The sequence below is a fragment of the Aulostomus chinensis genome, chromosome 23, assembly GCF_037954235.1.
Source record: "Aulostomus chinensis isolate RoL2024-O1b breed Wild chromosome 23, RoL_Achi_v1.0, whole genome shotgun sequence".
In the NCBI taxonomy this organism is placed as follows: domain Eukaryota; kingdom Metazoa; phylum Chordata; class Actinopteri; order Syngnathiformes; family Aulostomidae; genus Aulostomus; species Aulostomus chinensis.
Genome location: NC_141342.1, coordinates 3918479 through 3937231, shown reverse-complemented (window position 1 = coordinate 3937231; position 18753 = coordinate 3918479). Strand labels below are relative to the sequence as shown.

Below are 18753 nucleotides of genomic sequence, written 5' to 3'. Positions count from 1 at the left end.
TGGCACAAGCGGATTTGGGGTGTGTCCAATCCATTTGAATTCTGGGCACAGAATCAGTTGTACAGCTCAAAAGGAGTTGTGATAAGTCTCTACATTAATCAAAGGTGTGTTTTGGGTGTAACCTGAATCAAATCGATCAGAGAGTCATCGCCCATTCTGTTTAAAAGCCTTGGCACGTTGCTGTTTAAGGAGGTCTGCTGAAATATTTCTGATGCTGAAGGCTTGACTCTCTTTCCTCTGACCTGTCAGCTTTATGACCAGAGTGCTTTAGTTTAGCTGCTTAAACGTCCCACAGTGTTTGCTGCAGGTATCTTAACACGCAGGTACTTGTTCCCAACGACTGCAGGCAGCCCGGCGAATCTTTAAAATGAATCATTAAAGCAGCATCAATAGAACACACAATTAAGAAATCAAGAGGAAAGATCGCGCTGCCGCACATAATGAAGCTCAGGATTTATTTACTACTGTGTGTGTGTGTGTGTGTGTGTGTGCGAGAGGGAGAGTGAGAGAGAGAGAGAGAGAGAGAGAGAGAGAGAGATGCGTAAAACTGTTCATTCATGCTTTGATCTTTGTTGATTTTGTGGAAGACACCTGCCGGTCAAAAAACTCCTCTTTCTTTCCAAATTCCAAAAGTGCTACCCCTGAAATGTTCTTTTTCTTAAAAACAAAACAAAAACAAAACTGCATTCAACATGTTGACACTTCACAAATATAAAACTGCCAACTTGATGTAAAAAAATCTCTCCACAATGCAAGGAAACCGATTTGTTCTGTTACCAACGTTCGGACAGTCTTCCTCAGGGCATTGAGACACAACAGCTCAACTGGGCAGAGATTTCAAGGGGGCGTGTCTTCAAAGTCATTCACATACTGTAGGAGGAGCAAGTGATAAGTTCAGAGCCAATTACATTCCAAAGGAAAAAAAACCCTGCGGAGACAGCGAAGAATAGCACAGAACATGGGCGACTTCATCAACGTGGGCGCTGGGTGAGACAATGACTGCAGCAGGTGGACGACCTGGTCCTGCTGCACAGACCTCAGAACCTCTGGCTGCACCACCTGGCTGCTTGAACTGTGCTGAAAAATGCCTTTTGATATAGAGTATATAAAGTACTAACCTGGGACAAGCCGTTCATCACACTAATCAGTATTCCTACCTTCATTACTGTGTCTGGCGGTCTGACTGAGCTCCAGCTCTCCAAATCATTATCCCACTGGACGGAAGCGAAAAATATGAACGAGGACGGGAGATGGACAGGAATTAGGAGACGAACTTCAAATTTGAAAGAGGAGCATAAATGAAGAAAGACACGAGCAAAGGATCGGGAGATGAGGAAGGAAGAGGAGTCAAAAAATGAAAGAAATTCTGGAAGCACATCAAGGCACAGGACACCCACTGACAGATGAGTCATCCAAACACGAACACAGAAATGTATAAATACATCAAATCCTTTTAGACACAAGCTCGGCTCTCACTGCCGCCAAGTTCACTGTAAGTAAAATATAGAGGCTCGTATGGGAGTGTGTGTGTGTGCGTGTGTGTGTGCAATCCAGTCTATTGTATCTTTGATGAGAATTCCTGTGGTGTGTACATTAAACAAGGATTACCCAAAAGTGTTTTGGAATGACGAGGGCCCGGGCTGCCTGAGGTCAGCGTCTTGACCCTCACTGTTCATCACGCCAGATGTTTCACACACTCATCGTTGAGGCAGAGGACCCTCACAGCGGTGTGTCCAGTGGTGCATTGTGGTTGATTTCAACTCGAAGAGAACTCTGGAGAGCTGGAAGCAGCTCTTCTATGCAGCGCAATGGTACAGGAGCAACATATTGAAGTAAGAAATATTTGTACGGTATCTTCAGAAAGTTACATCATTACTTTTGCATGCCTCTTCACATGTTTAGCATCAGGGCTTTTCAGTGTTTATTTACTGTAGGTAACAGTAGTCAGGAGGCACAGAGCTGCACTGAGTAGACCTCCCTCCCCACAAACGTGGCTCCAAATGTCCTCTTAATATAAACATCTGGTTTTGTCACCAGAGACAAAACTGAAAAAGTCCAAACTTCTTACTAAAAACACTGCGTGTTGTTACCAGAGACACAGCCGCCAACAGTCAGGTTTCCGTCCAAATGTATCGTAAATTTTAAGCAATTTATTTGGGATATTAAGCAAAAGAAAATGCAAATTTATGCAAGTTTTTTACCCTTCAGTTTTCGGCTAAGAGAATGTGTGAGTTCACGGGGAAAGGCAGGAGCTGATTCTCCCGTCTCTCGCTGCAGGGGAGGACGGCAGGCAGGCAAAACAACGGATGGATCTAGAAGTGTTGCGGGACGATGGAAATGGAGAGATTTGAACAGTTCGTATTCCAGTGATGAGCTCTTGGAAAGGTCTTGGTTACAGTCCTGAGCAGCCACATCATCCTTGATTCACTGAATCTTTCCACTGCATTTATTCACATTTATCTGTTATCAATACACCAACTTTTCCACCTCCCCCAAGCATCTGCAAAAATCTTTTGCAATATTTCTCCATTTATTTGAATGTTCGGTGTTTCCACTCAGGAAACAGCCCCAAATTCATAAACGAAACAACTTGAAATTGTACTTAAAAGCAGATGTAACGCCAAAAATGGAACCATTAGCTTCTCATTTGTAGAGAGAAACCCTCCTTACTTCACCAATTCACACTGCTGCAGACACTGTACAATGACTGGAAATGATACTCAGCATCCTGTGAGTGACCCAGCTAAGGCCTCATATTGAGTTTTAGATGTTCTTTTCAGGAATGTTAAGCATTTGAATGATTAATACGAAGAGGATTGTGGTGTATAAATGCGAGCGCACACAAGCACGAGGGACGTGTTTGGAAGAGAATCATTTCGGTGAAGAGCAGTTGGCAGGTGTTGTGTTAAATCTCTATCAGCTGTTGATAAAACACTTTTTAAAGCACTGCCTGTTCCTTCTATTGTGGATTCAGTTTGAGCAATACGGTAAATACGAGAGTCTCTGAATACTAGATCACATTCTCTTGCTCCGAGATGAACACCTTCAAGACAAATGGCTCGAGGGTGGAAGTAGACAAGCTTAGAAAGTCCAGGAGAGGCTTCTTCACGCTTCATCTTCAGCATTTACATCAATAAAAAGAACAACGCAGGTTAGAAAAGACGTGGAGTACAAGCTTAATCTGAGGCTTTGAACTGAACTTTAGCTGACTTACGCGCAAACACAGAGCGAGTGGTTCAAGCTTCCCAAGGACTTTGAAGGATGTGTTTTCAATCTCCCCCATCTGTTTCCTATTTTATTAACACAAATGGAACTTCATTTTCTATTAGTTTGACACAATCTGTATTAGGAACGGGCAGGAGAACTTGATTACTTGTTTTCCTGAAGACAAGATTTGGGGTGCTTTTGAGGACACTTTAGCTACAACAGCTATTTTTTGCGTTTTTAAATGAAAACAGTGTCTCTCACGTTGCGTGCTGTTTGTAGCTTTACTGTTACGAGGCTAGCAAGTTTCCTAAATTGCATTTGGTGCATTTCTCACAGCTTGTGTAAGACACTTTTAAATCCATGGGGAAAACGGCATTCACAGCCAGACCCTCAGTATACTCAGTATATTTGTCTAGTTTCTAGCCCAAAAACTCTTGTTAAGTTTAATATGTGTATCGTACTCTGTAAAATAGCATATCTACGGTATTCATAGTTTTAAAAAAAATGTATCAGGATGGAGAATTTCAGGCAGCACGGTGGTGCAGTGGTCCTCACTGTGGCCCCCCAGCAAGAAGGTTGTGGGTGGAGCCCCGGCTGGAACACAGGATCTTTCTGTGTGAGTCTCCATGTTCTCCCTGTTCCTGCTGGGTTCTCTCTGGTACTCCAGCTTCCTCCACAGTCCAAAGACATCAAGAGGGACCAGGTTAATCCAGACTCTAAATTGACCGTAGGTGTGGCTGGGAGAGCCAATGGTTGTCTGTCTCTATGTGTTGGCCCTGCCATGGACTGGCGACCCGTCCAGGGTGAACCCCGCCTCTCGCCTGAAGGCTGCTGGGATAGGCTCCACCCCCGCGACCCTTGGCAGGATAAGAGGTAGAAAATGGATGGATGGATGGAGAATTTCACCTGCATGTGCTCATCTCCTTTCCTACAGACTCGTTCACCAGGCTGGAGTTGCCCCTCTTTCTCAGGTCTGTATTTAACTCCCTTTCCTAAACAGAAAACCCCAGGCTTCCCCTCCCCGGCATTAACAGACTCACTAAAGCTGCTTTCTAAAATGACACCAGGTCAGAAACACCTTAAGAACTTGGTTTACCGTGAAGACTACGTTTGTCATAGACAGAGTTCATGTGGCAACAGGGCTAATTTGACCATCGAAGACTAAACAATGGTAGCCGGACTCCACATGGTCACATCTCTGATGAGAGCTCCGGCCTGAAGACAACTACAAGCTGAAATCAAGTCATAGTCTTGGTCGAAGAGCCACCTGGTGCTTACAGGAAGTCAGCCTGATGGAACAAACATCAGAATGACACTGTGTTGTCTTCACTCGATGGACAGTAACATACAGAACTAGAACCAGAAAGCTTTACTGTCATTCTACGTGATATACTGAATAATGAGCTTACGAGTGCCACTCGCTTCATTCTTTAAGAAACATAGAACATGAAAATTAGATGAGAACTGGATAAAAGCTAAATAGAATAAGATAGACACACAGCTAATATACAAGACACAGACATACATAGCTGAGACACTAGGAAAGGAAATGGAGGATGTATGTTCATTGACCGTATAGCCCAGGGAAAGGAACTCAGTGTTATATACTGTGTGAATGATGCACTGACTGGTTGGCATTTTAATTGTGTTGTACATGTCACAATGACAATAAAGTTCTACTCTATTCTGTTAAATTTGGAGGTGCTGCCTTTCATTGACCTGTAACTTCTGCCTGAGGGCAGCAGGTCTAACAGGTGATGAGCTGGGGGTGTGTGTGTGTGTGTGTGGGGGGGGGGGGGGTACGACAGGATAGATCTGGTCTTTCTGAGGCATGGGAGCTGGACATCTCCTCCAAGGAGGGCAAGTGGAAGCTAATAACCCTTTCAGCAGTTTATGACCCTCTGCAGGGCTCCCCTGGCTGCAGCCGAGCTGCCAGCTTACCAGATTGGGCAGTGAGTTCGAAGGCTCTCAATTGAGGAACAATAAAAGATACCAGCAGCTTCTGATCTAGATCTTTTTTCCTGAGAATTCTCAGACAGTGCAGTCGCTGCTGGCCTTTCTTTGTCACTGTCTTGGTGTTGGCGGACCAGGAGAGCTCCTGGGAGATGTGGACTCCCTGACACTGACACCCTCTCCATACGGTCCCCTTTGATGTGGAGAGGGGCGTGGTCTGCTCTAATCCTCTGGAAGTCATAATCAACTTCTCCCTGCATCTCTGGAGGCCATCTCATCTCCTTCGGTAAGTGTGTTCTCGAGCGCCACAAAGTGGATGTAGGCAGTGCAGCGCAGCATCAGCCGCCTGTTCCATGCAAAATCCAGTAATTGTCAGGTCCCACCTGCTCTCACTCCACACAACAGACACTCTGACTTGTGCAGGACAAGAGGGAACAAATATTTACCTCCATGTTGAGCATGCAGCGATTTTGCTGCTTTATCTTCTCTTCGGCTTCATGAGGAAGCTCTTGTCTACGCTGGGCACTAATTACTCCTCTATTTGCATTATCGTCAGGCCCGCACCACCCATACTTCAAAAAAATCTCTGATTTCACAACAAAAGCATCAACAAATACGCTTACATCGTATCAGTTCATTCTGAAACACGTGAGACCAAACCCTGAGGGACTCTGATGAATTGGGTTGATGTCGGCCAACCTTTCCTACAGTTCTTGGTCCAAACGTGCATCCTCACACACATGAACACACACTCGGCACACAGCTGGGATTCAAATTCATGAAAGCCAACACAACATGCCGGCCTGAGGCATCCCCACTGGAGCGTACAAGCGGGGCTGCACATGGTTATACAGCCTCCATGATCCTGATATTGATTCACCGAAACTTGCATCACACATCAGTGGAGCGTGAAAAATGAGTTGCATGATCCTGATGAACATGGATTGAGTTTAATATCCAAACATGCAGGAGTCGCTGCTAACACCACATCAATCACAGGCTCCACCCAGTTTGTCAGCTTTTGGATACGCCATCTACTCCGCCTACAAACACGCATATCTCCCATTTTTATTCAGCAGTAGGTACCTACTAAACCCACCACCCCCATATCTCTCATTTATACAGGTGAGTAAGTGCTTCATAAATCCTTGCTCAGCTGGCTCTGCACTGGTTAAACAATACTGAGGTGTATTGGGGCGGCACGGTGGTGCAGTGGTCAGCACTGTCGCCTCACAGCAAGAAGGTTCCGGGTTCGCGCTCGGGCACGGGGTCTTTCTGTGTGAGTGTCCATGTTCTCCCTGTTCCTGCTGGGTTCTCTCTGGTACTCCAGCTTCCTCCACAGTCCAAAGACATCAAGAGGGACCAGGTTAATCCAGACTCTAAATTGACCGTAGGTGTGACTGGGAGAGCCAATGGTTGTCTGTCTCTATGTGTTGGCCCTGTGATGGACTGGTGACCTGTCCAGGGTGAACCCCGCCTCTCGCCCGTAGCAGCTGGGATAGGCTCCACCCCCCACGACCCTTAACAGGAATAAGCGGAAGACAATGGATGGATGGATGGATGGATGGAGGTGTATTGGTGAATGAGTAAACATCAACTTTTCTTTGCTCCAATTCCAGTGTTTTCAATTTGAATACGCAGAGGTGAAAATGTGTCATTCAACTTTGTGTACTTGGTTAATTGGCGCCGTCCAATGAGAAGAGGCGTTCATTTGCATCTATTTGTGTCTTTGCATTGACAATACATGTAAATAAAAACGCATTTAGCAAAACAAGAGCACAAACACCTGATGTGGGAAGTTCAGCTAAATTCTGTTCATGTTTTCCCCAACAAAAAAATGTCACTGATCAGAGAACAAAAAAACTTAACGATTGCCTGGTGTTTCACTTCCAAATGTGCAACTGGTGCTTAATAACACAGGACCTGGGTAAAAGTCCAGTGACCGACCAGCTGTGCCTTCTCATTATCTATAAACTGGTCATAATTGGAAGGCATAGCAGGCAGCTGGTACATACATGTGTGATCATAGCAGCCTCTTGTATCATGTGACTGCAGCCCTATCAGGTGTTTCCCTGCTGATGACGCTGCCAAGCTGAGTTCTTCCCCAAATGAAATGTGTGTTTCTCTGTGTGTATATTGTCACCATGGTTCACTGGCTGTGTGCCCATGTGGAGACCAGAGAAGCCTAGCGCACACACACACACACACACACACACACACACACACACACACACACACACACACACACACACTCACCTGCCTTCAAGGGAAGAGACACCAGTGACCTGTGCTGAACGGCTCACTGCTCACACACTCCCTTATTTTTATCCTTCACTGCGTTCTCTCGCTACTGAGTCCTACAGACGGACAGAATATTTTAACTCAGATGGAAACTTTGTATTATTTCATTTTCTTTGCATCTTTTGGAATATCTCCCCCCCAAAAATTGGGCTTTTGAGATATTGTGTGAGAACAACAAAGGCTGGGGAAAATGGCTCTCATTTGGCGTGACAGCTACAAGAGTGTGAATTAGGCCAAAGAATGACAGCAGAGAACTTGTAGAGAATAATTGCACTCTGAAACTCCTCAAAACACAGAGATGTAAAAATACCGTTGAAGCAAAATGAAGTTGTAAATCAGATAATAGATTGTTACGCAACACAGCGAGTATCATTCAGGATTTTGCACCAGTGCTGCTATTGCTGATTGCGTTGCTGCTTTTCCACTGTAGCTGCCCGCGATCATTTGTCAATGAAACAGAGTTGGCAACACTGTGAAGTCTTTGTCTTGTGGTTTTGTGTGGGAGGCAGGTAGCACTCCTCATCCTTCTATATTTGTTCCAAACAAACCAGAGTGGCTGTAGCCAGAAATGGAAAACCCTCCACTTCCTGTGCAGCAGACAAACCCTGTAAAATCTTACCAGGGGCTGACAGTTAAAAACAACTGTGTTGGCTTCTTTACATAAACTTTGGCTACGGGATGGATTATTTAGTCGACTAAATATACATAAAAATGTAAATATAATGGACAATATCCTGGGAACCAATACTTAATCTGTAAATCAGAAGGCGACAAGATATAAGGTGCATATGAGAGCCAGGGATGTGCTCAAATAGGGTGAGGCCTTCCGACGGATAATTTCCCTTTTTGCAAGTTTTTTTCTTCCCTCCTTATTTGGATTTTGGACATCAATCAGAAAATATGATGTGATGGTGAAAACGGCATTGGAATTATGGTACTACACACACACACACACACACACACACGTCCCCCACTGCGCCGGCTCCTTTGACAACGGCGCAGCCTGAGAACCATCAAGTTTGCCCTCTAACCTCAGCCAGCAAATTAAGCCTGAATTGTTTTTCACTGTGAAAACATCTCTGAAAGCTTTACATTAGACACTGAATTAATTAACCGAGTGCAACGACGAGCAAGCTGGTCTGCTGAAAGACAGCGCCATCATGAAAACGGGGAGGCCAATTGAAGCTATTACTGTGTGATGTCACAGAGGTCAGCTGACCTGCCACCGGCACGATCTACTGTACATGGTCACACTGAGCCGCAAAAGCTTCGTGTTTTTCTTCAAGCTATTCATGTTATGCAAGAGTAAATAACTGATGGTTCATCTGAAAATGAAGGGAAGCCAATTTATAATTATTCAAGTAAATAATCCAGGACTCTCATTTGTAAAGAATGATGCCTTAAACCAGTTTACGCCTTTCCCACGCAACAGTTGGAATTTATAAACACCATTTTGGGCTTTTTCACTGACGCACCCCTGTGACTCCATATGAATCCTACACACTCTTCAATAGGTGAGACAACTGGGCACTTAAAGGCTAAGTTCGATTCTTGGAGTTCATTTTGGGACCAGGTTTTCTGCCCTGTCCCCGTTCACTGGACCCGAAAGGAGTTACACACGTGCACATTTCCAAATGGATTATTTTTATTGATTTCCCAGGCAACACTTTTGAAGGTATAACTTTAGTTCGTTAACTTGGTCCTTCAGCAGACTCTGAGCCAGGGGAGCCACTGCTGTCGCCACAGCCACCTCCCACCTCCCACCTCCCAGTCCGCCTCCACGGGCTGTTGCTGCTGCAGCGCGCCTGAGTAGCCTTCTGCTGCACCCGCTGCTCGTCCTGACTCCCAAAGAAGCGTCACGCTACCGGTTCTGTTTGAAGAAGGAACGCAAATTGAATCGTCTTTTTACTTTGCATATTTCCAGATCTCTGGGCTGCAAAATTCTGACTGTTGGCAGGGTTTTGTTTTTTGTTTGTTTGTTTCACTTGTGCACCAACAATTACATCCCCTACTTTTTAAGAATTAATCTCACCAATAAGGAATGCAAAACTGCATGAAAATGATCCGTAAATTATTCATTATTATTATTTCATATCATTATTTTTTTGTTTATTTTCCACGAGAGGTGCCAGTTCCAATCAAAATCAGTTTCATCTCTTGTTTTGTACATTTGCTCTTTTAAAAAAAAAAAAAAAAAATGGCAAAAACAACCTCAAGTCTTCAAAACTTTTTTTTTGCGACGTGTCTGTTTCCATTTGCCTTTTCCGATGTGACACTTCAAAATGCTCGTCCAAATAAACTGATGGAAAACTGACGAATGAGAATAGAAAATAATCTAACTAGTGTTGAGAACTGAGAGCTCAAAATAGAGAATAAACTGTACGCAGTTAAATCTAAAAAACTGTACAAAGACAAACTCTTGAGCAACAGTCTGACACGTGAGGAAGAAGAATTAGTTGGAGTTTAAACTGAGATCACAAACGAGAGCTCGAATACAGAGTCATGACAGGGAGCTCGTCATTTCCCTTCTGTCATTTTTATCCACTCCTCCTCGTGTGTCTTTTGTGCTGTAATTCCTGCTGTCATCCCTCCTCCCCCTCTTCCTCCTGTCTACCACTGACTTCATCTTCCTCTTCTCTCTCTCTCCCCTATTACTGTGATTATGTTCCCGAATGTTTGTGACGATGCACAGGACAGAGCAGCATGTGTGGGCACTCCTGTATGTGTGCTGTGCACCGTGTGTGAAATCTGTCATGTGCTCACTTCCAATACCTATGATGTGTGTGTATGGGTCTCTCTCTCTCTCTCTCTCTCTCACACACACACACTTACAGAAACCATTCGACAGCTTCTCTCGCTCCATGTGTATTCAGTCTTGTGTGAACTTTCCAGCCTAAACAGTGACACCACATACTAGCCCCTGTGTGTGTCTGAGTGTGTCTGTGTGCGCGTGCATTGGCTGAGAGCAAGTGTAAACACACGTGTTCACCAGGCAGACTCGCACAGAGAAATTCCAGCAACTTGTACTGCGTGTTATCAAAGCGAGCGCCAACATTACACGCCCTCTCGTCACTTCCTGAGAACAGCCTTTATGTTCTAAGTGCACTTAGTCGCTAATGCTAAGAGTACTTCATGTGTACTCTTTATGTGTCAAAGCAGTTATTCGATTACAGTATGGCACCTCGAGTGTGAAGTGTTGCAGCTCTTGAAGAACAATTGAGATGTGATTCCCGCACGTGACTCAGATACGTGTTCCTGCTCGGGAGGACAGAGTGACGTGGCAACAGCGAGCAGACGGCGGCAGGACATGTGAAGAACGTTTAAACTGCAGGTGCCATATTGAAGATCCGACAAATACCTGACCTCACGGCGCTCCTCATCTTATCTACGCATCCCTGTTTGAACCTCACATCTACTACTGCAATATCATAAGCTCCAACACTCACCTACAAGAAAACAGATCCAATTTATAGACATTAATAGGAGGTAATGATGTTTGAATAACTGATGAGTCCATTTATGTAGATAGATGTCACCCACATGATAACTTGATACAGACTGTTGGGTTTTATAAGATAAGGAAAATTGGTTTGTGCAGGATTTCTATAAAATAAAGAAATTTACCGATGTATATGTTTATAATCTATGATATTAATATCTTAAGATATTAATTTATGTGTAAAAATGAGTGAATTTATATGGGAAGAAAAAGGAAGTGTGTGTCTAAAAAAAAAATTTTTTTTTTTACTCAGTCAGTCCAAGATGAAGCATTCTTAGCCCAATTACTGAAGCGTGTTGTTGGCATGTAATCTGAGATTACATTTTTCTCAGCATTCTGAAACTCATATGACAGTCAAACTGACTGAGAACACCGTTGAAAACTTGTAATACATATTTAGCAAGAAAAATCAATCCACATACAGCCGTTACGGTGCAGGTGCCCTTGGGTTTAATTTATTTCACTATCCTACTTGAACTTGAGTTACATTTGGACCAGGACAAGTCGAGATTAAGTCTAGATTTTATAAACTGTACGCCCCAGGGAACACTCACGAGGCTCTTTGAGATGGAAAGCCTCGTCTATAAATCTGTTTTCTCCTTTGACCCAAACAGGTGCCATCAATTCTGTGAGAACAGGTTCCCACAACCTCTCTGGAAAATAAATCTCAGCCACTCTGTATGCTAATTCTGTCTGTCAAAAGCCTGGATGCAATTATCACAGGGGTCAGATGCTTTCATCACACACACGCTGCAGATGCGCGGAGACAGGCAGGCGGACGGACAGCCATACATGCAGATGACGGCGTGTGTGGCTCATGTGGTGAGGACAATAGGGAGGGCTAACAATAATCAGCCATGCAGTGGAGATCCACTCCTCACAGGTGGAGCCAGATAATATTGTCAGGGACACTTTTAAGCTCAATCACCACACACACACACACACAGAGTTTAATGCTTCTTCATCTTCCAGGTGCATGCCAGGCTGATGTGGGGATAAGTTTGTATATGTGTGTGTGTGTGTGTTTCCTCATATGGAAGCGTCATCTCAGCAAAGAATCTAAATCGATGGCTGCTTGTTCCTGGCTCCTCCTCTTCTCTCCCTCCTTCCCCTCCCGTTGTATTGCCAGTTATTTTATTAGCTTTATTAGCTTCCCAGAGACATTGGTTTGAGTGCTGCAGCGTTCTGTGCAGAACAAGCTCCACTGGTAAATCTATTATTTGGCCTTATTTATGTACCCCACCGGCAAAACGATCCCTGCTCACTCAAATCTGGAGTGGTGTCTAACACTGGGGACAAACGTGGAACAAGTGTGAGACAACACAAGACTAATGAGACTGCAGTGCTGATGAGGAGCACTACAGTCTCACCCTCTCTCTCACCCTCGCTCTCATCCTCTATCAGAAAGTAAGTGTTAGTGTAAAATTCCATTTATTGTCAGAATGTAGCCTTCAACCACACAGTAGCCTGGGAGCGCTGCAGTAGCAATTAGCTGTCTGGGGAGATGAGAGCTGGGCTGAGCCTCTTCATTAGCCCTGATGCTAGTACGGCTAAGCTCAGTCACCAGAATGTGAGCTAGCAGAGGCAATGATCCCGTATAAGACCACCACCTCTGCCTCCTTTGACCACTTTGGCTCTATCTCCTTCTGCTTCCTGAAACCCGATACCGGTGAGCGTGTTACGTCATTTCCTGCCTGTATTCCTGTCGCTGTGTTGTTCGACTCTCTCAATCCTCCCTCAGGTGTACTGCTAACTTAATCGCTTTAAGCACCACTGTATACTACGTGTTGGTGTAAAACAGAGGTTTCTGTCACTTAACTCTTTAGCAGGACTTTGCTCTGAAATTCCTCGTTCTATTTGTTATATTTGCCACAAGTGCACTCGTCCACCTTAGCACACTAGCTATGGCCGCTCTCTCTCTTTCCGCCTCTCCTGCTCCATGTGCCAGATGTTTAGTTACTCCTCTGCCTCCTTTAGTGATAATGGTACGTGTAATAAGTGTAGTTTGTTAGTAGTCCTGGAGGCGAGGCTTAGTGAGTTAGAGACTCGGCTCCGCACCATGGAAGCTAGCGCTAGTCCTTCACCTTCAGGAGCTTCTCAGTCCACCTTAGCGGGTGCGGAGCCACCGAGCCTAGCCACCGCTAGCAGCTCCCCCGCAGCTCCCGAGCAGCCGGGAACTAGCCAGTCCCGCTGGGTGACATCACGAGGGAAACCTAGACGCAGTAAGCCCGTGTTTGCCCACCAACCCCTTCATGTTTCCAACCGCTTTTCCCCACTCAGCGACACACCCGCTGAGAGTGAAACTCTTCATGTCGGCTCTGTTGCTCGCAGCCCCGCTGTGAAGCCGACATTCGTCATTGGCAGTTCTGTTCTCCGCAACGTGAAGGTGGAGACTCCAGCGAGCATAAAGTGCATCCCAGAGGCCAGAGCGGGCGACGTTGAGGCAAATCTAAAGCTGCTGGCAAAACGTGAGGTTAAATACAGTAAGATTGTAATACATGTCGGCGCTAATGACACCCGGCTTCGCCAGTCGGAATTAACTAAAGTTAACATGGCTTCGGTGTGCAGCTACGCTAAAACAATGTCGGACTCCGTAATTTTCTCTGGCCCGCTGCCCAATTTAGCGAGTGACGACATGTTTAGCCGCATGCGGTCATTCCATCGCTGGATGTCCAGGTGGTGCTTAGATAACAACGTGGCTCATAGACAATTGGAGCTCCTTCTGGGGAAAGTCTGGTCTGATTCGGAGAGATGGCGTCCATCCTACTTTGGATGGTGCATCTCTCTTGTCTAGGAACAGAGGCCAATTTATTAGCAATACTACTCCCTGACAAGCACCCAGAGTTCAGACCAGCAGGCAGAGCTGCAGTTTAACACGCCCCTCTGCTGGTTCCTTCGTGTTGTCACCCACCCAGCCTATAGAAACTGTGTCTGCCCCGAGGCTGTATAAGCCTGCACCCAAATCTGGAGGAGTAATTTATAGCAACTTAGTTAAAATTAAAACCACTGCTCCAGCAAACCAACCCAGTAAAACTATTAAATGTGGTTTGCTTAATATTCGATCTCTCCCATCCAAGTCTCTCCTCGTGAACGATTTAATTACTAATTATCAGATTGGTGTATTAGCACTCACTGAAACCTGGGTGCAGCAAGATGAGTATGTTAGTTTAAATGAATCTTCCCCTCCTGGTTACATTAACTACCATGTACCTCGCACCACTGGCAGAGGAGGAGGAGGAGCTGCAATCTATCAGTCAAATTTGGTGCTTAACCCTCGACCTAACAGTTCATTTAACTCATTTGAGAGCCTTATTGTCAGCTTCTCCCTCCCAGACTGGAAAGCAGAGAAACCACTCTTACTTGCTGTGGTGTACCGTCCTCCTGCACCTTATTCTGAGTTCTTAGAAGAACTCCCTGACTTTCTGTCTAACTTGGCATTGAACTCAGACAAAGTCATTCTAGTGGGTGACTTTAACATCCATGTGGACGTCAATGATGATTCTCTGGCCACTGCGTTTAAGTCGCTTCTTGATTCTGTTGGCTTCTGTCAGAGGGTAAACAAACCCACTCACACTTTTAATCACATCCTTGATTTAGTACTCACTTATGGAATAGAAGCTGACCGCATCACAGTTCTTCCTCAGAACCCCGTCTTGTCTGATCACTCCTTAATTACATTTGAATTTACTTTAACAAATTATATCCTACCTGGGAAAAAGTCCTGCTTCAGTAGATGTCTATCTGACACTGCTGTTTCTAGATTTAAGGAGCTTATTCCAGCAGAGCTTGCTGCCACATCTTGTAATAATATAATGGGCAGTTATGCTGATTTCACCCCCTGGCAGGTAGACTATCTTGTGGACAGCACTGCAGCAGCACTCCTTGGGACACTTGATGCCGTAGCTCCCCTGAAGAAGAAGGTTATCAACCAGAAAAGAATAGTTCCCTGGTACAGCCCAGAGCTGCGTGCCTTAAAACAGAAGACCAGACAACTGGAAAGGAAGACACATTCCAGCCAGCACGAGGAAGTCCGCCAAGCCTGGAAGGAGAGTTTATTAATATATAAAAAAGAACTCCGTAATGCCAGAAGCGCTTACTACTCGTCCCTGATAGAAAAGAATAAGAACAACCCCAGGTTCCTCTTCAGCACTGTGGGCAGGCTCACCAAGAACCATAGTGCTGTTGAGCCATGCATCCCCCCAACTCTCAGCAGTAACGACTTCCTTTCTTTCTTTACTGAAAAGATTGTGAATATTAGAACGAAGATTGCCAGTAATGGAGGACAGACTACAGTCCCCATAGAAGCTCCTCCCAGACTTGGTGCATACTTGGACAGCTTCTCCCCCATCGACCTGTCAGAATTAACTTCTGCAGTCGGTTCCTCCAAGTCAGCCACTTGTCTGCTGGATCCCATCCCAACAAGCCTCCTTAAGGATGCCTTCCCTCTAGTCAACACTTCTATATTAAATCAAATTAATCTTTCCTTAGTCACAGGTTATGTGCCACAGGCCTTTAAGGTGGCTGTCATCAACCCTTTACTTAAAAAACCTTCTCTTGACCCAGATGTGTTAGCCAACTATAGGCCAATATCCAACATCCCCTACATCTCCAAGATCCTTGAGAAGGTTGTCCTGGAGCAGTTACATGAACATCTGCACAGCAACAAGCTCTTTGAAGCCTTCCAGTCTGGATTCAGGGAACACCATAGCACTGAAACAGCACTCTTTGAAGCCTTCCAGTCTGGATTCAGGGAACACCATAGCACTGAAACAGCACTCTTTGAAGCCTTCCAGTCTGGATTCAGGGAACACCATAGCACTGAAACAGCACTGGTCAGAGTCTCTAATGATCTTCTTATAGCTTCAGACAGAGGTCTCGTCTCTGTGCTTGTCCTTTTGGACCTCAGTGCTGCATTTGACACCATCAACCACAGCATCCTGCTACAGAGACTAGACCATGACATTGGGATTAAAGGAACTGCCCTAAAATGGTTTAAGTCCTACTTATCTGACAGGTTTCAGTTTGTTAATGTTAATAATGACCATTCAGAGTATAGTAGAGTTACATATGGTGTACCACAGGGTTCAGTTTTAGGACCGATTCTCTTCACTCTTTACATGCTCCCATTAGGTGACATAATCCGGAAGCACTCGATCAACTTCCACTGTGATGAGGACGACACACAACTTTACTTGTCGATGGAGCCAGACGACACAAGCCAGTTTACTCATCTGCAAGACTGCCTGAAAGACATTAAATCCTGGATGTCTTCTAACTTCTTAATGCTCAATTCAGATAAAACTGAGGTAATCATTTTTGGACCTAAACCCCTCAGGGACACACTCTTGAATCGGATCTCTACTCTAGATGGCATCACCTTGACCCCGAGTACAACTGCAAGGAACCTTGGGGTCATTTTTGACCAGGACCTTTCCTTCAGCTCCCACATAAAGCATGTGACTAGGACTGCCTTCTTCCATCTGCGAAGTATCGCTAAGATTAGGAATATCCTTTCCCAGAGTGATGCTGAGAAACTGGTGCATGCATTTATCACTTCTCGGCTGGACTACTGCAACTCTCTCCTGTCAGGATGTCCGAAATACTCTCTAAAGAGTCTCCAGCTGGTCCAGAACGCTGCAGCGAGGGTTTTGACGGGAGTTAAGAAGAGAGAACACATCTCTCCCACTTTAGCTTCTCTCCACTGGCTTCCTGTAGGATCTAGAATCGACTTCAAAGTCCTTCTGCTGACTTATAAGGCTCTCAATGATAAAGCCCCATCCTATTTGAAAGAGCTCATTAGTCCCTACTGTCCTACCAGAGCACTCCGCTCCCAGAATGCAGGTCTTTTAGTGACTCCCAGTATCTCTAAAAACAGACTGGGAGGTAGAGCCTTCAGGTACCGGGCTCCTTTACTGTGGAACCAGCTCTCTCCATGGGTCAGAGAGGCAGACACTTTAACTACGTTTAAGTCCAGGCTTAAGACTTTCCTTTATGACAGAGCCTTCAGTTAGGACTGGTTCAGGTAGCTCTGAACCATTGATAGCTATGCTGCTATAGGCTTAGACTGCTGGGGGACACATCAGGTTACATGGAGCCCTTCCCTCCTCTCCTCTCCTCTCCTCTCCTCTCCTCTCTTCTCTTCTCCTCCTCTCCTCTCCTCTCCTCTCCCCCTCTCTCCTCCTCTCCTCCCCGCACATTTTTGGAACTGTCAATACCATTACTTGTTGCACTTTGTAGTTTGGCCTTGGTGTCTAGCAGGTCTCTCTGTGTTTCCACAGATCCACCAGAGCCCCAACCGCCGCCTGCATCGCCCCCCCCCCCTCTTATTCCCTACTGTTACACCGGCCTGCGCTCCCCTTCCATGAACCAGTCTGCCATCCAGTCCCCCATCAAGCTGGCTTGCTCTCCCTGCCTCCCCTTCCATGAACCAGTCTGCCATCCAGTCCCCCATCAAGCTGGCTTGCTCTCCCTGCCTCCCCTACCAGAAGCTTCCTTCTTCAACTGTTATTAACATTTCCATGTTTCCCACATTTTGTATTGTAAACTGTTTTCTTGTCTGTAACAACATCTACTGCACGTCTGTCCGTCCTGGTGAGGGATCCTCCTCCCCTCCTCACCCTGAGGTTTCTCAGATTTTGTTATGATGCCATGAAGCCTGGAGACAAACTGGTGGTGAAAACGGGCTCTACAAATAAAATTGCCTTGCCTTGCCATATAACTAGACCCCTTTAGATACATTTTTAAATAAATAAATACAAATATATATCAAAAATGTACTTTACTGTATATGGATCGAGCAATCATCAAATTATTCATGACCAGCTCCACTGAGGTGCAGTCAAATACTTAATTATCTGCACCAAATCTCACACCACCCATCAGCTGAAGGACAGCTGATAAATACATTTTATATGGAGGCCATTTATTTCCCCACAACTAAAAGTGTGGTAAATCATCAGCCAAATGCATGCTGGATGACATTCAGACCACGAGGAAGTGCATCCATTGACGGCTTTATCGCTGTAGCCCAACACAAAAAGGTGTAATTGATTGTCCGTGTTCATTCACTGATTGTAAAGGTCCCTTTAGTGATGATTTGGGGAGTGATGGCTCATCATCGATGCCCACATGACGCTCAGAGCTTGTTAACTGTGAGTGGTTATTGCATGAAGTGCCTCAGAGTCTCAGTAGAAAGCCTGATATCACAAACACTCTCCCTAGAAATGGCCCTCTGGTTTATTTTACTGCGAGTAAAACACTGAATATGAGAACATACTTTCATATTAACTTCTGAGAAGGAATTAAAAAAGAAAAAAAACAAACCCCAACAGAAGTAATCAGGATACCCAGCCCAGGATACAGAGGAACAACATCAAAATAAAGGCACAACGCCAAAGTTAAGAGTTGGTTTGTAATGAATACGAGTTTCATTGGGTGGTGCTGGCTCCACTGAAACAATGTCCATGTAAATCAACTGGATCTGTTTTTTTGGCGTACAAATGGTTGACCATTAACCAGCGGATGGTGGTTACCGATGTTAAAACACAGGAAACTCCCAACAAGCCACAGACTTGGCAGCCGAAGACAAATGTGTGAGTCCTGTGAGTTACAGCCCTGATTTTCACGACTGTAACCATGGGTGATGTTTTCAGGTCATCAGTCCATATGACCGATTCTCGTTAACGTGACATCTCTGGAACGCCGTGAGGGGGAAAAAATGGCACCAGCATCTACTGGGATTCAAGAATGTACTGAAAAGGTCACTGTTTTGTCACGTGTGTGCCATTAATGGA

The 18753-nt window shown here is 45.2% G+C and overlaps 1 protein-coding gene across 13 annotated transcripts in view; it reads right to left on the bottom strand.

Annotated features, from left to right (window-relative positions):
• The window catches only part of cacna1g (calcium channel, voltage-dependent, T type, alpha 1G subunit), a 271413-nt gene that overhangs the window by 161436 nt on the left and 91224 nt on the right, over nt 1-18753 (bottom strand). The gene's annotated exons all lie outside the window — the stretch shown is intronic.